Below are 5903 nucleotides of genomic sequence, written 5' to 3' on the forward strand. Positions count from 1 at the left end.
CTTCGGTCACTAGCAAATTTTCCGACTTGTCTTTTTCATTTTTTTTTCTCTTAGTTCTACTTCTTTGTCAACGATAGATTGAAAGGTCAAACTACCATAACGATGTCAACCCTCCGGTGGTTCCAACGTGCCCAAAAAAAGCCGTGCCCCGGTCGGGTGTCCAGCTTGCACCACCCTAGAGCCGGCCATGGGCATAATCAGTGGCGAAGACAGGAAATTTTTTCTATGGGTTCGGGATTTTTTTAATGCTTGTTTTTTTCCGGCATCAAAGTTTTCGGACCCAAATGAGTCGGGTCGTGTTCGTCATTCGGTGAGATAAATAAATTACAATATCACTATAATAATAAATGCACATCGTCAACATTCATTAAATTCCGTAGTCATATTTATAAAAAAAATATATTACATATTATATTTGTTCCCACGCATTTTCATGTTTTGAAAACGATTCAGAACATTTTCGATTGCGACTTTAAAAAATAACTCATTTGCAATATAAATATGCAACCATCATTTATAGCCATCCATCTAATTACACAAAATCAAAAAAAGATTCGTCATGAGATCTAGGTCGATTGAAGGCTTGAAGCAATCAAAGAAAGAGTCGGTCGGTTGATCGTTGTCGTCTGGTTGAAATTCGGCAGGTAAGCTGATAGTTGAAGCCTTGAGGTGAACTGGCGAAGGCCGTTTGGTCAATAGAAACATAATTTATTGGTCGTTGAGTCGATGAATGTTGTTTTTTTTTCTTTTATTTAATTTTCACCTGGGTATTATATTTAAGAATGCCAATGAGCTTGTGGTGGAGTGGTAAGGAAGAGAATTGGTGCTTCATGTGACCCAGGTTCGATTCATACCCCCATCATTTAGTTTCAACAGGCACCAGGTGATGATAGGACACTAGGCGAGTAGATGGCGTTCACTAGTTGAATTATTGAACTGAATAGATTTTATCTCACCGCATTGTCGTGCCTTGGGGCTAGTGTTCATAGGCGTTGGCCTTAGGTGAGAGTTTTTCACGAACAGGAAGGCGAATTTATCCGATGTGATGAATTTAGATAGTAACCAATTAAAAAAAATTACATTCAAGAATGTTAATTTGATTGGTTTACTGGGCAATTCTATGAATAATTTAACTTTTTTTTTCATAATCTACACACACACACACACACACATATATATATATATATATAGGAAAAGTATAGTTTGAAAACCCTCTTGAGTTGAGAAAACCCGTGAAAACCCTATGTAACATCGTTTTTTTTGTTACATGTAATATATGTTGTTACATATAATACAAAACATCGAAAAAATAAAAAAAATGTTTTGCTATTTTTTTAGTAATTTTTATATATGTTTTCAGATATATATATATATATAGAAGAAGTATAGTTTGAAAACCCTCTTGAGTTGAGAAAACCCTATGTAACATCTTTTTTTTTTGTTACATGTAATATATGTTGTTACATTTAATACAAAATATCGAAAACATAAAAAAATGTAATTTTTATATAAGTTTTCAGGAGAGAGAAAACGTAAATAAACTTTTACATTTTTTATTAACTTTAATTGTGGACCACATGATTTAATTTTTAATTAAAAACATGTGGTTGAGAATGAGTTTCTAGAGTTTTCACAACTTAAGTGGGTTTTTATTTTAACCTAACCCTATAAATATATGTATATATATATATATAATGGGTTATTATTAGTCCATTTATAATGTTTGTTAAGAATTTTTAAAGCGTTTTGTATTTTATAATAAAACATTTATTACTAAAAAAGTAAATAAATTTTTTATAATTAATGGGTTTGAATATTTTTTTTTAAATGACACCGGGTTCGCTCATGGTTCGATACTATAAGTTATATATAAGGCCGAAAAAAACCGGGTTCGGCCGAACCTGGTGTCCACTAAGATGGCTCCGCCACTGGGCATAATGGCTTTTGTCTTCTCGGTTAGCTTCTTCACGAAACCAAGCAAGGAAGCTTGTCCGTCAATTATGCTAGATGTAAAAATAAATGCATGTATGTATGCAATTATGAGTTAAATAAAAGACATGGAATATTATTCAAAAAAGAATAAAAGACATGCATGTTTTTTTGCTAGTAACACATGGAATAATGCATTATGAACTGATTTAATTTCCAACGTACACTAGAAGAAAGCTTACTACTAGCATCCGAATCTTCGTCATTCAACAAAAAAGTTGTTAACATACCCATACCATGCAAAATGCTTTATAATATGCACTCAGGTCCTCCTATTCCGCACTCAAAGATGCTAAGTAGTAGCAGGTAGACAAACGGAATAAAAAGTAAAATAAAATAAAAACTTGATTAAATCATGTTACTATTAGGAATGGCCAAAATAGGATTTACAAAGTGGTCTAGAATACCCTTGTTAGAGAAAAAAACAAGAAGCTTTGAGGGCCCAACCGGGTTCGAACCAATGACCTATTGATCTGCAGTCAATTGCTCTACCACTGAGCTATGGACCCGCTATTTTGTCAATACGTTGAATAATTCTCTATCATAATTACAATTCTTATTGTTAATATTACAGAAACTTGACACTAGAATCATTCTGTTAAGCGACACAAGTCAATTACTTAAAACTACTTTAATCTAATGAGGATGGAATCAATCTACAAAATGGAAATGAAGGGATAGTGATGGAATTCAATTCGAATGTTTGCAATTGTCTCGGACAACAGTTCTCCTGTTTGGTTCTCGGCCAATAACTATTAAATAATGCACCTACCTTAATCTTAAAATGTTTATACCTTCAAATGCTTCTAATAGGAAAAAGAGTTCAAATTCAATCCCAACTACTTGCTTGATGAAACTCTTAACCTCAGCCTGATTTTTAATTATAACACAAGGATGCATATTCTAGTTTTTGGGAACATATTCTATCAAATTGTCATACATAATACAATAACACTTTTATGAGTATATCATGCTAAATAAAGACCGACTAGATATGCTCGTGGTCTCATTAAGAGCGGCATCTCTATCTTATGGTTACCTTACCTACGGGTGGGTGGGTGGGACATCAACCTCCTGCAAAGCGGCACCTAATCACTACCTCTTGTAAGCGTGTCGCTCAAACCATGTGAAGCGCTAGGAAGAACACCTAACAGCAGAGGCACGCTTTCTAAAACCAAGCCTTACCTGCTTAATGTGTTACTGTAAATCAATTATATAATAAGAAAAAAAATTAAACTTTAATATAAAACCAGGTGCTGATGTTTGGTCGCTTTCGGTTCACTCGCTACAGCAAACAAAAGATAAAACCCAAATAAGATGATCGTAAAGTTGAGTGGGTTGAAATTGACACCTCTACTTCCAACATTCCGAATACTTGGCACTTTTTCTATCAAAATACACTACTCCCTCCTCCCGAAGAAAAATATCCACTTGTCTATTTTAGTTTGCCCGAAAAGAATATCTAATTTGAAAATAATTTATCACATTTCCATCTCGGTCCTTAATTCACTTATCAAAAAATCATATTAAGTGTAGATCTTTATTTTTTTGTGTGCGTACAATTTACATCTAGCTATTAGATAATGCATAATCTACACATTCCTAAAACCGTGTGCTAGTTATCAAGAAAGACATTTTACATATTTCAGAGACTAAAATTCATCACAGCTGCCTAACTCACCTCACAAAACCATTCATGCAAAATGAAGTACAGGAAAGAAAACTGGACCAAAAATAGGTCCTACCGGGAGTCGAACCCAGGTCGCTGGATTCAAAGTCCAGAGTGCTAACCACTACACCATAGAACCAGACATGCCTAATTGCAGTAGACAATACATATCTAAACTGATGCTTGTTTCCTACTATGTTACTTGCTGCTTTGGAATGATAAAACTTTAATGCTTTGCTGCAATGATGTTTGAAATGATAATATATAAATGCAATGATGATATAAGAAAATTGTTTAGCTCTCCTACACATACCTCTGAATCAGCCAAAATCTTCTGAGGAACATTACGCCTGCATCAAGAACGGATCTCTCTTATCCTTTTTAGAATTATACTCTTTTTAAAAATGAATATATTCCCATATGAAATATCAAACATGTTATACAACCCTCAATTAAAGAATACTAACTACATGCTTTTACAGCGAGCAATGTCAACATATAAACCAATCATTATTTGAACTACAACCCTAACTCTAGAACCTACAAACATTTATTTGGTTGCATTGAATAGAAGAATAAAAGGACAAAGTAATTAGTTAATCAGATCCAAACCATGTGTCCCAATCGTGTCAGATCTGGTTATTACTGCTTGACTTGCACATGTGTGTCCCAAAGGCGTGTGGTTGCATCACAGGACCACGGCCAAACAGGAGAAAAGTTTACCACGACCGAAGCTTGCCATGTCATTGGTTGCTTCGCCTATGATTGCCATGTCATTTTCGTGTTTTCTGTTTAGAAAATGGAGGGTAACTTATAAATATCAAAACTTGGAAAGAATATTATGACACAAAATACACTTCAATAAAGGAACAGCAGTAGTAGATTCACCATTAGATAACATTCCACAACATACAACCCGTTTCAATTTGGTCAACTTAAATGGGCTTCTTATGCTGCTGCTGCTGCTTATCCTAGTTTTTAAACTTTTTTAGTGATGGTTATAATTGTGGGCGTAATGGAGATGGCAGAGGTTGTAGTGCGGTGGGAGGGTGCCTAATGGGCCAATGATGGTCGAAAGGGCAAAGAAAACATAAAATACTTAGCATACTAACTCCGCCATTGTCCAAAGTAAAAAAAACCTCAACGCGATTTCACCGAAGCTCATTTGTCGGTCTTGTCCATTTTCTCCTCTAATTTCATCTTTGCATTCCCCTTTCTCCAACTCAAGACCTCAAGGCGATTTCACCGAGCTTCATTTTATCGATCTTGTCCATTTGCCTCTCTAATTCAGGGGGTGTTTGGGATTGCTTATTTTCACTAACTTATAACTTATTAACTTTTTGAAAAGTAATAAGGTGTTTGGGATTGCTTATATTGTAAGAGAAAAAGTTCCATAAGTTACACTTTTGTAACTTATCAACTTAATAAAAAGTTATAAGGAGATAAAATAAGGAGTCCCAAACACCCCCTTAATCTCTGCATTCCCCTTTCTCGATTAAATTTTATTTTCTCCCGATCTAAAGCTAGATAATCAATCAATCCCTTAATTTCAAGGAAAGAGGCAGTGTTCTTGATAATCAATCAATCCCTTAATTTCAAGGAAAGAGGCAGTGTTCTTGATTAAATTTTCACCCGATCCAACACCACCCGTAATGGGGTGTTAAATCCTTTGTTTCACACTAAACAACACACAACCATTACACATATGCTTTAAATAAGGTTAAATGTTGTGTGGCGTTGTTAAAATAACGCCATGATCCCTTCATTTTTGGAAATCTATGAACAATCATTAATTACACCCTTATATTCTAGAACATTGCAAATATTACCGTTTGAGAATTACGTCCATATTTTCTAGATAGAAGATATCAAATATGTACATGGAGGATTTTTTGTTAAAGATCTTGAATATATGTATATACCTATTGTTTTATTATTTCTTATAAACTACACTCACACTTAATCTACTTTTTTCAAAATTACAGCTCACTCGAAAAGTTTCTCTTAAAATTAAAAATTTAGATTACTAAACATCATCAACTAGTGAGGATAGACGAAACGTTTATTTTTACGTATATGCCACAATTTGAAACGAAAGTACACTTTCAATAAAGAAAGAATGTCTTGACCTAAAAAACATTGACAAATAGCTATGGATCTTGATATTTTGTCAAAACCCATTCTCGTTGTTCAAGGACGGAAATGTGACCTCGCATTGAAATTGCATGAATGAATGAAAATCAAA

The 5903-nt window shown here is 34.1% G+C and overlaps 2 non-coding genes across 2 annotated transcripts; both read right to left on the bottom strand.

Moving 5' to 3' along the window:
- Positions 1-2426: 2426 nt before the first annotated feature.
- On the bottom strand, positions 2427-2498 carry TRNAC-GCA (transfer RNA cysteine (anticodon GCA)). Its single transcript has one exon. It is a non-coding gene; the product is annotated as a tRNA-Cys (tRNA).
- Positions 2499-3725: 1227 nt separating this feature from the next.
- Positions 3726-3797, bottom strand: TRNAQ-UUG (transfer RNA glutamine (anticodon UUG)). The gene has a single exon. It is a non-coding gene; the product is annotated as a tRNA-Gln (tRNA).
- Positions 3798-5903: the final 2106 nt, after the last annotated feature.

The sequence above is a fragment of the Bidens hawaiensis genome, unplaced genomic scaffold (genome assembly GCF_021521415.1).
Source record: "Bidens hawaiensis isolate Kalapana, Puna unplaced genomic scaffold, B.hawaiensis_p1.1 tig00023611_1, whole genome shotgun sequence".
Classification (NCBI taxonomy): domain Eukaryota; kingdom Viridiplantae; phylum Streptophyta; class Magnoliopsida; order Asterales; family Asteraceae; genus Bidens; species Bidens hawaiensis.